At 42.8% G+C, this 17,786-nt stretch overlaps 1 protein-coding gene across 2 annotated transcripts in view; it reads right to left on the bottom strand.

The window, feature by feature from the left end:
- pvalb6 (parvalbumin 6) overlaps positions 1 to 17,256 on the bottom strand; it is a 30,827-nt gene extending 13,571 nt beyond the window's left edge. For both annotated transcript variants that reach the window (XM_026363730.1, XM_026363575.1), the window contains exon 1: positions 17,004 to 17,256. The gene's annotated coding sequence lies outside the window, so the exon portion shown is untranslated. The remainder of the gene's footprint in view (positions 1 to 17,003) is intronic.
- Positions 17,257 to 17,786: the final 530 nt, after the last annotated feature.

Consider the following 17,786-nt stretch of genomic DNA (forward strand, 5'->3'; position numbering starts at 1 on the left):
TCAGTGTCAGATACTTGGTCAATTCAGAGTTTCCTTGGCAGATTTTGGATTTAACTCTTTTTACAGACAGACAGATAAAATAATAATGTGATATAACAACCAATGATGTTAGAGCTAGAGTAAATTAAGGTAGGATTTAATTCATTCATTCTACTATAAGTATAGATGTGGATGAAAATATTGGCACCTTTCCCTTAAAGAAAGAAAAAACCCCACAAAGGTCACTGGAATAACTTGAAACCTAAACATTTACTAAAAGCGTACTCATGAAAATCAGACTTTTCCTTTGAGTTATGGTTCAACAGAACTGTTTGTGAGGAGTGAACCTAAATACCTGTTGACAGGTGCAGAAGTCTCACTGAGAGTTACAGAAATCGCTTGATTGCACTGATTGTCTCAAAAGGTTGTGCAACAAAATATCAAGTGGTGGCATCATTTATGTCCAGGCCAGTTTCATTAATTTGTCAATTTTCTGTAATATTTTCTTTATTATTACTTTTGTCAGTTTAGAGTTATTTCATGACCTTCGTTGGTTTTTCGCTCTTTCTTTAAGGGAGAGGTGCCAATCATTTCGACCTTATCTGTACCTAATAAACTGGCAGCTGAGGGACTCTGAGTGACGCTCAGAGGGAGAAGGTGAGGCTTAACGCCTGACAGACACTATACAGTAATTAAGTCAAGTTAATGCACTAGCCTCTCATGGGCATCGATCCACTCCCTCCTAATGTCCCAGCATGACTTGTTAGACTTTTTAAGCACACACCTACAGCCACAGTATTCATTCAACGTGCACTCTGAGCCATTGGAGCTGTCACTGAATGCAGCAGCAGTGACAGTAAAGATGGTTTAATGAAGTCAGGCAAATAATGGAAGAGTTTTTACTTTCCTGGGGGCACGGAAACGCTTTCTTATCTAACTGCAACAAAAAAAAAAAAAGAAGAACGCCACACAGTGTTGAAGTGTACACTCTGAAACGAGAGAAAACTGTTTCATATTAATTCCTGCATTAAAATGATACCGTACCGTAGCTGCAGTGGATTTCATGGAAGAGAAATACTGCAGAGTGTCGTTATAATTGAGCACTTTGGGTGAGGTGTCGTTAAGCCTTTGAACAAACTGTGCATCATTCAGGACTTCACGAGGCTCGGTCTGTTCCCTTGCAGAAAAAAACTCAAATCTCATGCAGATGAACTTGGATTTCAGAATATTATAAAGCAAACATGTTGTTGTCACATTTAATCTTCTAATGATGAGTGGATGTTAGTGGTTAGTGTTAAAATTATTGATTTTACACAATTGAAAGTTCCCCAGACTCAGTGGAACAAGTTGGCCAAAGGGCACTTAAAATATTCATTCAGCCAGATACATTTGGTTGCAATTTAACTACGACTAGAAGAGAAGAGAAGTTGTTTTAGAAAATTGTTTTGTCAGAGCTCCTCTGTGAGAAAAGAACATCAGCAGCCTCAGGATTCAATTTCATCTTCGCTTTTCTTTCTCGTGTTTTTATGCACAGCTTCCTTTGAATGAAGCGTGCCGCTCCGAACCAGACTCTGGGTCACCCCGTGGTTTGTTCCTCCAGTTCACACATTCATGACTATATTATAATTTCCCTTACATTAGTCAAGCCATCCAGTTGCTGATCAGCCACAACATTAAACCTATTTGGTCATTTTAAGGTTTCGGGGGACAGAGTTTTCTTGTTGTGACTGATTAGTAGAAGGGTTCTGATTCAACAACAGCCAGTAGATGCGTCATCGTGCTGCCTAATAAAGGCAAAGATATGGGTGATTGTTCACACTGAGAGAGTCAGTAAAGGAAGAATGAAAGTAGGACTGTGTTCACTCACTCTGATAACTTGTGAGAATGAATAATAATCAATACTGTGACCTTTGCTGTTACTTCCTGAAGGGTAGCTGCAGCACCCAGGAGAAACAGTACTCAGTGAGCTGTCGAAACGTACACACTTCCCTATTGCGTAGTAGTGCCCACACAGCTTCCTGTGTGTGTGTGTGTGTGTACGGGCAGTGCACAAACATGTACATGGTGCTGAACACTCATTTCACTTCTGTCATCTAGCAGAGCAAAAAGAGATAAAGGGAACACAGAGCAGATAAGAGGATAAGTGAAAAGCCAAAAACAAAAGGTGTGAAAAGAGAAGGAGGGACGTGTGTTCGAGGAAGAGTGATCTCCTCTGATCCCCTGGATAGATTTGGGTTTATTCAACGGTGGTTAGCTCGTCCTCCTTTTCTGCTTAATAACATTAATAGAAACTGCCACAAGTCAGGTCACACACATATTCCCCTTTTTCTCCCCGTCTCAAATAATATCACACACTCTCACACACACGCAGAGGGTTTCGGTGGTAGTAGTTCTTCATCTGGACCTGCCAATGGAAGTTCCTGACGTGGAATCAGAGGTGACAGATGAGGAGATGAGGAGAGGTGCAGAGAGGTGGAGGAAGGAGAGGTAGACAAGGAGAGAGACAGGGTGAGTAATTAAGAGAGGCATGTGATGCTGGAGGGGTGGAGAGGGGCGTGCGGGAGGAGACGTGCAATTCTCACAATTCTCAATCTCTGCATAACTTAAATGTGATCGGATTCTCACGCATGCCCTACAACAAGTGAGTGAACTTTAAAGATTGTCAGTTCATTTGCAGATTTCTTCTTCTCAGTCTGCTGCTTTGTCCTGTAGAAGTGCTTCCAAAGAGTTTAAAATCCACCAGCCGACTTTGAGGCCGATCGAGTACAAATTCACTAAATTAACCTTTGGTAATATCAGTGTTCGTGGATCCTCCATCAGAAGAACACTGAACAAAGAAGGAACCGTATCTGTTAAACACGTGGTGGTGATACCATGACTTCTACCTCACCCTGAACAGCTTGCTATCACTGATGGAGCAAATTATAAAGGAAAATGTCAAGGTATCAAATCTGTGTATTGCTCAACAACACTGGATCATGCAGGAAGGCAGCAACCCTCATCACACACGTTTAGCTGAAGTTATTGCTGCAAAATGGGATCACACTGACGGTATGGCTTCTTCAGTCATATTCTTCCTTCCTTCCTTCCTCCTTCCTTCCTTCCTTCCCTCTTCCTAAGATAAACATTTCTCTCTCCCTCAGCTGGGTGCTGGCAGTTGTTAGTCTGATCAACGACTATAATGATTTTCTCATTTCTCTCGTTTCATCGTCACGTCATTTTCTGTTCAGGTGACACGAGACGAGACCGCACGCGGTGCGTCAATGAGCAGGTGTCGCTTTGCATCTCAAGCGACTTCTGAATGCTTCATATGGAGCTGATCTCACTACACAAACAGACAAAACAACAACAAATGTCGGTTTTAGCTTGAGTGCAAATATCTAAATGTGAATTAAGCAACATATTGTTCATGCTAAATATGAGATAAATATACAACGTTAAAACCAACAGGGGGGAATCTGACCAGGATTTGCAGCCGTGTTTTCAGCAGATTGTGATGCAGTAACTCTTTTGTAGAATTGGACCCTTCAGGCCAACACAGGCATTAGTGAACTCAATGCCTCCATGCTGCCTAAAGTAATAAACTTTACTTTAGGAGAACTGCACCTTCGTGTTCGTTCCCATTATTAAGTTCAATGTTTGAACGGGTGTCAAACTGTGTTCTGTTCATGTCTGTTAAGATGTGAACACTGATCACACATCATTTGCACTGGTGTTGGAGATTTGATGTGATGATGTATGATAGAAAATATGTTTAATCTAAACCTAAGAATCAACCTAAAGACAAACCAGCGAATCCTCGTCATGTGATTACACACAACTCACAGCTCAGTCTGACGCAGCTAGATCCTAATTTCAAAAATCATTTTTGGGTTGACTGAGTTTGTCAGGGAGGGGGTGAGTTCTTGGATCTAACTTTGATCCATTTAAAGCCAGAATGATGTTAGAGCACCTCCAAAGTGGTGCTCAGCTCCATTGCAGCTGCACTGGGATTGGTGCCAGACAGGGCGGCAGAGTGAAAATGTTATACACCGTCCTATCTGTTGTTTCAATTGTCTGTTTCTATTTTCAATTATAGTTTGGCTTCATCCTCTTCCTCATTCTCAGTTTTGTTTTGTTTCTCTGTTTGGTTATTAAATTCCTCATCTCCATCCTCTTGAAGCTGCAGAGACAATGTGTCCCTGCAACCCCACATTAACACGGCCATCTATCTCTTGGCCTCTCCATCTATCTACTCCCTCTCTTTTGGCTGTCCTTCCCCGAGTCCTCCTGATTCTCTCTCTCTCTTCTTCCCATCTCCAACTCTCCTCCTATTAATTTTACTTTTTTTTTTTGCACCCACCCCTCTGCATCCTCATTCTCTAACCTCCTAAATCCTTGATCCCTCCCTCCCTTTAATCTCTCTCTCTCCCTCCACCCCTGTGGCAGGATCATTAGGTTTGAGCAGACAGGTTCTCATACTACAGGTGTGGTGCATTGAATGATGACCGGTTCACACACATATATGCACACACACACGCACAGTGAGCAGCAAATGGCCTCATCATTTCACCAGCCTTTCTGTTTCCAGCTTTCTCTCTTTTCTTTCCAGGAAAGCTGTCTGTCATGTTTTGCCAGTCAGTCTCTGCTATAATACCTGATTTAGTCTGAATACTCTGAGTATTGTCATTCTGTTGTTAAAATAATAACCCTGTACAAATCCAATCTGCATGTCCATGTGTGACAAATGCCTACACGAGCAGAGAAACAAATACACAGCAGTGTTGCATTACGCATAAATCTGCACAACTCAGAAAATGTGTGGTCCAGTCCTTTTGAGGTTCATCTCCATGTGACAAATGTGTGTCCCATGCCATCTCCTTGTCCACTGGGTCCTCTGCCAAGCCATAGCTCTCTCTCTCATTCCCCTCTCTCTTCTTCTCATTCCAAATGGATTAATTCATCTAGCCGATTAAAAAGACAGCAGCATCAATAGTTTCCAAGACTGCGCTATCACAATTTTGTCTCTTGGCTCAATGAGGTGTAGAAATGGCTATTATCATTTGTTGAGAAAGACAGAAGAATAACTGTGTCTAAATGGGAAGTTCTGAATGGAAGTAATGTTTCATGGTAGAAATCAGAAAGGCATTTGCGACTGCGGAGGAGAATTTCTGAATTAATTAGTTTTTGTATTGATGTTTTGGTGAGCCTTACTTGAGGGACAGATTTATGCTGTTTCTATATTTATCGCAAAATGAAAATAGCCCCATTGTTGATAATTTCAATCAGGCAAAGTAGATAAAGGGTTTTGAAATGTGGAGGAAACAAGCAAAACAAGGCGGACGTAATGACGGATATCTCATTTAACCATTCTCCTCCTCAGCCAAACAAAACATTTACTCATTACAGTCATTAACGTTTGTACGTTTGTGTTCGATCACGTGGAAGGATTTGGTATTCCAGACAGTTTTTGGCTGTTGCACAGGATGGCTTGTTATAATATAATATATATATAATCACACTGCCATTTTTTCCAGGGGCAGTAGCACTAATGTAATGAAACCACGTTCAAATCACAGAGAAACACTGAACCTGCCTCTTCTTTGCTCCACTAAGTAGAAAACAGATTGAGTTTGAAATGTACTGTTTGTTAAAAAAGAGAGACACAGCACTTCACAGAAACTTGGACACTTCATAAAACATTGCTCATTTGTATCACAGGAGCAACAGACACCTAAATGAAGACTCAGAGTTAAATGCATAACAAGACTTCACTGCAGCACTGAACTCATTTTTAGCCTGGACTCTGACACTTGCTACCAATCTTATACATTTTTGTGACTCCTTTTTATTCTCATATTATCCTTTACAGTGTTGCAGTGGACCTTGAGCCAATTCCAGCACAGGGCAAGAAGCAGTTTGTCCTGAAGAGGTTGCTATATTCTCATGGCTTACTCCAACAAATACTGTGTACACTACTTTGGAGCCCCTGATCCATCTAATCCTGCATGCAGATGTACTGCAGAGTGAAGCCCAATCACAAACCAAAGCCAAATTCAAACATGCACCAGAACCCAGAACTTATCCAAACGTAGCCTAAAGCCTGTGTAATGTTTGACTGAGCCCATGTGTAAATAGAACAGAACATTTTCTGGACAATTCACAGCAAGTGAGTGGTTGTGTGGACGACATTTGTCTCACACGAGTGGTGCTGCCTCTGTGAGCCATCTGTCTATCTATCTATCTATCTATCTATCTATCTATCTATCTATCTGTCTGTCTGTCTGTCTATCTGTCTGTCTATCCAAATCAAATGATCAGGCATTTGTTGACCTGTTATGATAAAGATATAAACCACAACAAGCTGCAAACTTGACTGCAGCTTAAAAAAAGACAGACTGAAGTACAGTGATGACAAAATGAGATGGCTCCTTTTTAAATTGTACATTGCTTCATCAGGAATTGATTGATTACCCTGACTTTGACTGTTTTTAAGTGTTCAGTGTGATTGCTGTCACATCCTGCAGGCTGCACGTCTTTGCCTCTCTGTCTCTTTACTGCAGTGCCTCATCCTTTTTACTGTCCTGTTCCCTTGTTTTATTCTTTGGCATTACAAGACAGAGGCCCTGAAGGCTGACTTGCTGCCAAAAAACAAAGACACACACTGAAAAAACCCCACCCACACACTCAGGCATGCATGCATGCACTTTAGAGAGCAGGTGCTGCACCGTACTCTGGGCACACATGCAATGAAACACTAGCACGCGAGCATGCACACACAAATACCGACACACTGTTGACTAAACACTGAAGAGTCAAATCACTATCTACAGTTTTTTTTATAGAGTTACTTCTGATGTGAATGGCTGAAGAGCATCGCTGTGTGACTTTAACCTTAACTAGCGACTAGCAGAGAAATCATCATCCATGCTTTTACTTCTCTATTATAAAAACAAATCTAAATACTGTGATTTGTCACTGAAGATGCCACATCACAGAGAGCCGACTAGTTTACTATGGTGTCTTTAAAGAGCAACGATCCCACTATGTGTGTGTGTGTGTGTGTGTGTGTGTGTGTGTGTGTGTGTGTGTGAGTTTGTGTCTCCCGAGCTGAAAATACTGCAGTCTTCGTCATGCCTGGTTGGCTCACAGCAGTGTGATGTAAGGGCCTATTTTTTTCCTTGGCTGCTTTAAAGTGATGGGCTCCAGCTTGGATGGGCTTCGTTTAGGGAAAACATTCGATCAAATGAGACAGATGCCGATCGTGTCAACGAGTGTTTGCTGTGTGACAGAGCTGCGGTGGCACACGGACAAAGCAACACAAAAACGTTTTGAGCCCTGAGTAAATGGGGTCAGACACAGTCATGAGAGGCGTGTCTCCTTTTTATACTGAGGGCAGTGGTCTACACACACACACACACACACACATACACACAATATGAAGTGTGGTCTTTCATAATCACACAAATAAAACCACCTCTGGCCTTTCGATGCTGATCCGCCTCTCTCCCTCCCATCATTTCTCCCTGTTCTGCTCTGCTTCCTCCAACGTTGTGTCTTTCACATGCAGATGTTGACCATTTTAACCCAAAACAAGGGATATTATGGGATGAGTGGGAGACAGGCCTGTCCCTGTTAATCGTAATGAGGGCTGATGGACTCTGAGATCTGACTCACTACACACTGTCTGTAGGAGGCACAGGACAATCTTGCCTAGTTAAGAGTAACGTCTTTCTTCATCAGTGCAACGGTTCGTATATCAGAGGTCTTGTCCTTGTCAGGAAGGAACTGGCGCCTGACTTGCTCAAAGGCACTTCAGCTAGATGCTTGTTCATGCAGAAAAAAAGTCTGCCCCCCTCCTCCCTGTGTCATAATGCTATTTCAGTGACCCAGATGACCTATTGAAGCAGGGGTGAGGTTTACACACAGCACATACACCCATCATCCCACTAGTTACACACCGTTTAAAGCTCCTTGAGTTCAGTTTACGTTCTGCGTGTACTCAAGGTCACTGCAACACATGTTTTTACGTGAAAGCTTTACTTCTTCCATTAACTTCTCCAGCTTTTAAGGAGGTCTTGACATCATCCAAAAATCAGATCAGGGATCTGGGATGTAGGGAAGAAGAAGACGTCCTTCACAGCCTGTGAAGATGTTTTAAGGACGTGTGAAGTGTGAATTCCTCCCTCGACATGATCATACTTCTTCCCGTGTCATATTTTAATGCAAACCCATTCTCCTGAAACTTCACTATCCAACATTTTAATCTAAACATTGAATCAAGTATCACAATGTGATGAAAGAGATCAGTCATGCTGTCGACCCTGTGGAGAATCGACACCCTACTGCGGCACTATGCAGCTGTTGACCACCGTGGAGGAGAAAATACCTTTCTGATAAAGTTAAGCACAGTCTCTGAAGACTATCCCGTCCTTTGTGCTGCACATATTAAATAACCCCTTCTTCATTTACACTTTCTATCTTTTCTCCCTGTCAGTTCATGTGTCTTCCATCTCTACATGTTCCCTCCTTCTCAGCATTTCCACCTCTCTTTGTTCTCTCATCTCTTGGTCTGCAGAGCAGCTTCATCACCTCATTGTTGCTTTTCTTTTCTTTAGGTGGGACATATTCGCTCCCGTCTCCCATTCTCCTCTGGCCTACAGCATTATTGGCTACCCAAATAAAGAAAGGAAAACACGATTTGTATTCTGGACCTCGTCTGTGATGTAAGAGGAAAGAGAAAGGGGATGGGGGGGCAGCAAGCAGAGTAGGGGTTGTTAAAGTCACAGTTTGAAGAGTGGTTAAATTCATTGGACATAAAGGCGGGTGTCTGGGGGTATTTGCCTACATCGTTGCCAGTTTGTCTCTTCTTATGGACGGGATGTTGACCTTGAGTCATAAAAGCAAAATACACTCATATAAAAGAAAGTCCTCCACTCTCATCCACTTCTTATCATAATGATTTTCACTTCTGCCGAATCTTGAAATTAGGTATAAAGTATTATCCATCCATCTAAATTTGTGAATGAAGAGTGTTTGAGTTCAGTGCTGGTTGTCTAGGATGGTCTAAATATAGTGTCACAGAAACAAAAAGTGGGATCCACAAACCACCACTCAAGTGTCCCTCATTGCATATGAACATGTATTCGCATAAGTGAGCAATGATGGCCCACATGCATGGCTGTGTGTGTGCATGTGCTTGCCGAATTGTGCCAGTTTGTATTTGCTGCCTTGTATTCCTAACCCTGGCAGTGATGCCTGGTCAGCAGCAGCAGCAGCTGACACCCTCTTGTCACAGACAGCAGCTCCTGCAGTGCTGTGAGAAAGAGAGAGATAGAGGGTAGCGCTCCACTGACCTTGCAGCAGAAAGCTCCAACAGCTACAGCAGTAGTAGCACACCCTCCGCTGGTCGTACACAAAGACAGACACTCTGAGAGGAGCATGCAGAACATATACCGTACGCTCTTCCCCTCTGAGTTTTCCATGTTCATTCTGACTCTCATCCACCGTCGTGCCCGGGCCAGCCTTCGTATAGAGGCAGAGAAAGAATGCAGGAAGGAGAATTGGCAGGAGGAAGGAGTTTGAGGACATAATATGCACATTCACATAAAGGAAAGAAATGTGCAGTCATTCATTATACACAAAAGACAGAGACAGTGTAAGTGAGTTGTAGCTGCAGGGGAAGAAGTGAATGAAGACACACACACACAGTCCTGCACACATCAATGAAGGTATAAACACTATGTACACACACACATGTGTAGACACACATTATATCAAACTCCAAAATGCCTCATGGCCATCAGCACAGAAGTAAACAGTTAAAGACAAAATGATCAGCATCATTCTGCCCCAATGTTTGCATCACTCATAAATCACAGTCAAATCTTCATCAGTGTTAAGACCCGAGCTGGTACATTTTGGAAAGTAATACTTCGTAATACTGCAATGTAAATACTTTTTTTTTTTGATGAGGTAGAACTATTTGTCACTGAAGAATGGGCTGAGATCCCCCCACAAAGACATTTATGATTTTTCTTAGATCAACAAAATGTCTTCAAGCTCAGTGGAGAGTTCTTCTGTGTCTTAACTGTAACTTTAACTGTGCATCACTCTACTATATCAAACTGTAACAGCCACACGAGCTTCACCGGGAAAACACAATGTTGTTAGTTTGTTTTTATGAGGCTGACAAAGGTGACAATAACTCCTCAAGATGTCATCTGTTTCCAACATAATGTGTCTCAAAGGCGTGATTGAATATGACACTGAAATGAATGGGACAACCAATGTGGTGCAGTAAGGGATAAACACTGTCAGTGATGCTGCTCCTGCTGCTGTCGTTGTCAAATCACTCGTATGAATGAAAGTCACCTTGAAATAACATAAAGACTGAAGAAAGAAGGGAGAGAGCTTCTGGTGTAAAGTAGGACTACACAAGCCACAAGGTTATGAGCTGAGAACTGAGTAGCAGAGCAGACCATGATGCAGAGATGGAGATAGGGAAGAGAATGGACGGATGGTAGGAGAAGGACAGGACATTAAATGAAATCAAGAGACCAGGAAACTGGAAATGAAGGTCAGATGAAAATGGAGCATAGGAAGAGCAGGAAGGGAGCAATGGAAGGAAAACTACCGTCCCACCTGTCGCCAGCATCCTGGCCTGTGTTCCCGAGGGGCTGGATGTGGTCTGGAAGATGATACTCGACAGGGTTTGATGGATATTGTAAATGCCACTTTGCACAACCACATCTTATCCGCATCATCTCTGTGTTGAGATGAGTTGTCATTGACTTCATGCGTTGATAATGCACTTCCATTTGACCGCTGACAGATCGCTGCTCCACACTGGCTTCAAGATAACTGTGCTGTGGACTTAATTTTCCATTTGTCCTCCTGTGAAAATACCTAATACTTTAACCTTTACAATGACTGTTTGACATTTTGGTAAATGTTCATTAAAATGAGGAGATACTGAATCATGAAACAGTCACCAGCAGCTAATTAGAGGCACTGCTAGGACAGTTCTGCTAACTTTGGACAGAGCCAGGCCTGTTTCCAGTCTTTAAGCTTATCAAAGCTCACCAGCTGTCATTGCTGTCATTGCTGTCCACGTTCTGGACAGAGAAGACAGGTGGTTCGAGCGAGGTGTGAAGGAAACCATTCATGTCAAGGTGGAATGACCGTCTTTCAGCGGAGCAGGTGCCCTGAGGTATAACCAACAAAGCCGTTCTTTCATCACTACCTAAGCGGCTTCGCATTTGTTAACGCTTAGATTCAGGTTAGAACAGCAGCCCACAGGTGACCATCACAGTGTCCACAAAGAACTGATGAAGACTTTCGAATAAAGGTCCAGTTGAAGATGTTAACTAAAAGGGACCTTAAAGTAGGATTTGTGTAATTTAATATACTGTTGTTAGGTTCAGGGGCACAACCCTACACAGAACACAATGAGATTTTCTGACCAAATCATCATTTAACCTTGACGAGCTTGATACTATTCACTGTGTATATCTATATATACCATGACTGCGTTCCCGAAAGATTGAGGCTTTAAGTGGTTTTGAAAGTAGGTCACATTATCATCTTATTTAATTTTTCTTTTCCAAAAAAAGTGTCCAAGCTCTAAAATAAGAAAAGTCTCAATCCGTGTTCTCTCGCTGTTTCTCCCATCTGACCACGGGTTTGTTAATGATCTCATTTAAGAGGTCACAGGTTTTCTAATTGGAGGTGGGCACACTCCTGATACACGGTGGTGACCTCTGCTCTTCTCTAAAGTTAGTATCTACTTATTGACCTCACATGTCTGACAGTGCTGTGCTCAGAGACACCAATCTGTGGACCTAAAGTCCTCCATAAGAAAAAAGTGAAAAAAGTGAGTTACTTATTCACGTCTGTATCTACCTGCCGTTAAGCATGTGTGGAATTCTGCATGAGAAAGATGGATGAGAGAAACCAAGATAAGCTGCAGAGAGGAAGAACATCCACAGACCGAAGGCACTGAAAGTAATACAAGTATTGCAATTTAGCCGTCACTGGGCAACACAGCACCTGAGACCTGAGTCCAGCTGAGCACTGTTTGACAAGGCACTGTGCACCTCTACAACCCCATCACTTATTCAAATATTAGCCAAACCGCAACATCTGATGCTATAGTTGATGATCACTTCACGCTCATAATTCCTAATTAACAGGTGGCTCTGCTCCAGCATTGGCGCCATTGACATACATACGAAAACAATCGCGTACATGCACACACCTACATCTGCACGCAACAGGAGTACACACACATTTATCCCACTTAAATCCCAAATCAGCAGCACCACGCTTTTGCAGGCATGGTTTTCACTGATCATCCTGCGTATCAGTGAGACAATCAAACATTCTCCAGATGTCAGCTGCCTCACACATCTGTCCTTGACCTTGGCAATAAAGACACTCCAGTGACAACTCCATCGAGCCTGTCTGCCTACCACATCCTCCTGTCCAGGGCATTGGGGGCATTTTTCCATATGAGTGGAAACGTGATAGGTACGTTGGTAGAAGAGTTGGAGGATAGAAAAGTGTATGTTGTCTCTGACGTGCCCTGCATCCCTACACGGTTTATCTGTGTGTGCACCTGTTTATGCCCATTTCTATCTGTTTGCATCTCTGAGATAGGGTTCAGTGACCTGTAGTGCTACAGTATATCACAAAATATGTGTGACTTTGCATGCACCTTGGTGAGCAAGTATACCATAAGGTATACAGCACTGCATTAATACTTGTCAACAAGACGAATGACTTCATGACTTTTGAGCATTTCTGATTGCTACCAACCCCCCAGTTCAGCCACTTTGCTTAAAGATGTCACTTCAGCAAAGAACTTCTCCATTATTGAAATCTGTGTTTTAATTAATGCCTTTTAACAAGGGCCCTGAACACTGGCTTAATCGTGCTTTTCATGACAAAATCAGCGCAAATGCAAATTCTCTCTGAACAACCTCTGCTCCGTGGCTGGTGTTTTAATTATCCAGACAACCTCTTAAGTGGCGAAGGAACTGTAGTGATGAGGTGACCATATGCTCAGCAGTCACAGCTTATCTAACAGTCACATATCAGCTCACAGGTGGTGAAAGAAAAGGAAAATGGGGAGAATGAGATTAACTTTGACAGCAGATTTAAACCCTGGTGAAACAGGGATAAGAAGGGAAAGAAGAGAAAAAAGATGATGGCGATGATAAATACTTAAAACAAGAATGACGGAGATCAAGAGAAATGCACCAAAGAAAATAGTTTTCCATTTTCCACGGTGCACTTTCCATGGATGCTTGCCCACACAAGCACCATGCTTCTCTCTGACTACTTTTCTTCCATGACACTCTCAGCTATGATCGCAAACCTGCACAATCGAGCACCTCTCTCTCTAAATTATATTTCTGTATCCAGTCCGCTGGCTGCCCAGTTTCCATCCTGCTCAGTCACATTCACACACTGTGAACTGCAAAGGAGACGCATATACAACCAGAAGGCAATTATCATAAAAGATAGGACAAAGATAGGTACCCTAACAAACACTGTGTTCTTGGTTTCCCATCACATTTGTGTAGACACGGACAGCACAGTCAGGTTGGGAACAGATATTGCACCAGTTCTTAGCCACAGTAGCAACATGACTCTAAAGATGAAGTTAATGATCTGTAAGTTCCTCATTCTACCACTTTGTCAGCAGTGGAGATGGAAACCTTTGTTTTTTCATTTTGGATCACTGAGAAATGAACCCAGTGGTTATTTTTACATTTTAAATTACCCCGCAATACTCTAAATTATGGTTTGAATGATTTCACATATCTTCATGCCCCAGTAATCAAAATCATAAAGTGTTGAAGATTCAGTCATACATTTAGGCACAGTGTTCGAAGCAAAACATTTTGACCCTCTATCACACAATAGTCTAATTTACACTGATCAGCTGTAACATTAAAGGATTGGATTTTTCTCATGTTGACTTCTGACCACCACAATGGTAAAACCACTTGAAGGATTAAAGTCTGTGACTGACTGGTGCACAGTGCACTTCAGGTAGCACCACTGAACCATTGTATTGACCATATTTAACATTATATTCAATAAAGATGCCTGAATATTAAATTGGAATCCATTAGGTGGCGGTGCACTCAAGAGAACAGTCTACCAAAGCTACTAGAGAGCACTTTACAGGTGTTTGTCAGTTGAAACCAAATAACAGAAACACACTGATGGTCTGCAGACGAGACACAGGACACAGCAGTTCTGACTGAATCTTGCTTTGGTTGTAATGCAACCAAAGCAAGATTCTTGTATAAAGAGCAAAACCTCCGTCTGTACAAGTTGGAAGCATTTTGTTCCTGTTTGGTTCATCAGACAGTGGTGGTGGTCTGCACCTGAACCACACACACACACGGATCTACAGCACATCAGTGGATACTGAGAATGAGTTAGCGCGTCTGGATCTAGAACCTGTAACAAGGCGTGAGAGAGAACTGCACACATGCAAATTAGTTTTTCTCCTCTGCTCGCAGACCACAAGACTCACCTCAAACTAGCTCATAATTAGAGCACTAAATAACCGTGTACGCCGCTCATTGTCAAGATACACACAGACACACAATTTGAAATCCAAGCCTGAATGTTATGGTACTTAAACTCTTTTCCCAATCCACCTGCCCCAATCCCACTGACACAGCTCAGAAATTTCTTCCACACTGGTTTTTCCTCGCTTCATTAAACACACCAGATTCACTACGGCATAGACCTGCACAGCTCCACACACACACACCGACCACTTCTCTTTTTCCCTCTGCCTCTTTCTCACGCTCTGTCTGAATCTGTGTCTTTCTCACACATGCATGCTGTGACCTAAGGCACCTGTCCTTCCATCTTCCTGTCACTTGTCCTTCCTTTCTTGTCCTGTCACACACACACAGACATACAAAACCATCCTACCTCTTTCACACGCACACCTCCTGCAGCCACACTGTGAGGTCTCCTCCCCCAAGAGCATTATAGTACACCTGGGTATTTCACACTCCACAGAGCTCCATGCTCATTAAATCACTGAATTCCCATGAAATTGGGAGAGGATATGTAACTGTGCAGCAAGCCTGGCTTTTACATCTAATGGGGAAGCGGTGATAACATTTATGGCCCAGGATGTACTCGAATGGTTTCTTGCTTGTTGTTAAACTGGAAAGAAAAGAAAGCAATAATGGCCACTTGTGTTTTCCAGCATGTTTCACCATCTTTACGTATGAGTGATTCCGATCCTCACTGTGACCACAAAAACTACAAAACAACCAACTTAGACGATTAACCTTAGTAAATGTTTTGTTTCGTCTATATGCAGATGATACTTAATTATACCTTTCTGTCTACCTTACTGATTCTTACAACTGATTCAACAATAATAAGACCCTAACGATAACTATAGTACACCACAGTACATCTTGACAGCTTCATAACTCCAAGCCTGAAATTTGGGGGTGTTTTTGACTTCAAATCACATTACACCAGTTTAACATTCGTTCACTGTCACATACAGTAAAGTGCATTGGTGCATTTGTAACAAGCTCATTCTCTGGCCTGCGAACATACAGGTGCACACACTGAGAATGTCAGAAACAGCTTTTTGTGAGTCCTGTGATTTGAAACCAATGGTCACCATGCTTTTTCTACCATGGCACCTAAACTGTGGAATCTCCTAGATGTACTGCATTATTTTATTTATTTAGGTGAGAATTTGTTTTTCCTTTTTAGCCCTGACTGCAGCATCGTTCCATATTGGTCTCCTGTCTTTCATGCTAGCTAATATTTCCTTAATGTCGTCTTGAATTCCAGTTATATTTCTCAGCTCCTTCTTTCTAGACTTCACCTGAGAAGGTGTTTTTTGTTCACCTCCCCTCCTTTCCTGCCCTTTTCCAATCGTAGCCCTTTAAGTCTAACGCACCAACAGCTTGCCAGCATTGGTGAGACAGAAGAACATTGCTGTTTGGACAGCTGTTAACTTAGGAGGGTTGGCAGTGGTGACAAGTTTGTGCCAGTGACGATGGCAGAGAGAGGGAAGACAATCTGGAACAGCAGCAAGAATGACGCAATGGGGGAGAAAGAGTTAACGAGAATAACAGAGTTTAAGACTGGTGCAGAATCATCAGTTGCACTGTTCGTATGTCTCAGTACATCACTCACCTTCCCTGCATTATCCCGTAGTACAGGCTGCGTATTACAGATAATGTTAATGTGCAAGCACACACCCTGCAGCTTCATTCAAGCCTGTGCTCCGAAGCCTCAGCATCTTCTGCACAAGAATGCAATAGGTTTTCTCCGCACCCCCCTCCCTCTCTCTTGCTCCTTCTCTCCCTCCCGATCTTTCACACACATACACATTAATGAAGCACACACAGACACACAGCGCTCAGGGAACCAATCACCATCCCCTGTTTTCAGGACCTGTTTGTGAATGGGATTTTTACGGGAGAGGAGGAGGCAGGCATCGCTGCGTTTTGAGGCATGCAGCTGTTACAGAGGGGAATCATCATCACCCCTTTCTAATTTCTTTCCTTGAAATATTTCTCTCACTCTCTTTTGGCTGTTCTCTGCTTCCTTTTTGATGTTTTGTCTTGTTTTTTTTTTCTTACACCCTCATTTCCATATTTACTTCGCTTTCCATCTTCTTAAACTCTCTTTGACTCTTTTTTTTTTTTGATGCTGCAGTCGTTCATGACTGCTGCATTAATCAAAATCTTTTTTCATTCTTTTCTTTTACTTTACCCCCTGGCACCATCCCCATCACCATCTCCATCATCATCATCATCATTTGCCACTGTTTGCCTCGTTTCCATCTTCTTCACTATCCTGTCATGTCACTTTCCCATCTGCTGTGGACTGCCTGAATTTCCACTACATCTTTTTTGCCTCTTCCCTTTTTCCCATCTTTTCACTGGTCCCATCCCATCTGCTGCTAAAGCAGCAGCTGATGCAGATAACGTGAATGACCATCAGCACACACACACGCACACACACACACTTACCTCAAGTAACAGAGTATGTGACCCAAGTGCTTCTGAATCCTCAGTGGTTTAAGGAAGAGCAGCGAGCCTGTGAGCTTCTGTCGGCTGAAGAGGAGACTAGGACAGACAGAGAGAAAGAGATAGAAAGAAAGAGAGATGAAAGGCAAGAGACAGCAGAGAGAGTGAGAGGTGTAAAGACAGCCAGACAAAAAGGGAAAGTGGACGAGAGCAGGCGGGCTGAGCGATCCAAAAGGAGTAGGATGAGGGTGCTCCGGCAGGCTGGAGGTGAGATGAAGGGGAGAAAGAGTGAGGGAGAGAAAGATAAAGGTAGAGGGAGGGAGAGAGCGAGGGTGCGCTGGATTGGGATAGGAGGGGATTGTGTGATGTTTGAGAGGAGGAGGAGGGAGAACAGGAGGAGGAGGAGGAGAAGGAGGAGGAGGGATTGCAGGGAATGGAAGGAGAGGAAAGTTGGAGGGATGAGAGAGGATGAAAGGAACAAGAAAAGAAAAGGGGGAAGTGGTTAGGAGGAGAAATGAAGGAGGGAAGGTAAAGGAGTGATGGGAGGGGTGAAAAGTGAAGAGACGTGAAGCAGAAAAAGGCAAAGTGTCGGAGAGGTAGAGAGCGTGACAGGAAAATAAGTAAAACAATCAGATTTTGGGACTTTACTACGTTACAGCTGTGACCTTTCACAGTCCCTTAAAACAAAAGAGCAACTCATGTCCGGACACATGCAGGTGGTCGCTGGAAACAATCAATTTCAGAGAAGAGAAAATGCCCTTCATTCCATTAAATCTCACTGTAATC

This window comes from Anabas testudineus, chromosome 8 (genome assembly GCF_900324465.2).
Source record: "Anabas testudineus chromosome 8, fAnaTes1.2, whole genome shotgun sequence".
NCBI classification, from domain to species: Eukaryota; Metazoa; Chordata; class Actinopteri; order Anabantiformes; family Anabantidae; genus Anabas; species Anabas testudineus.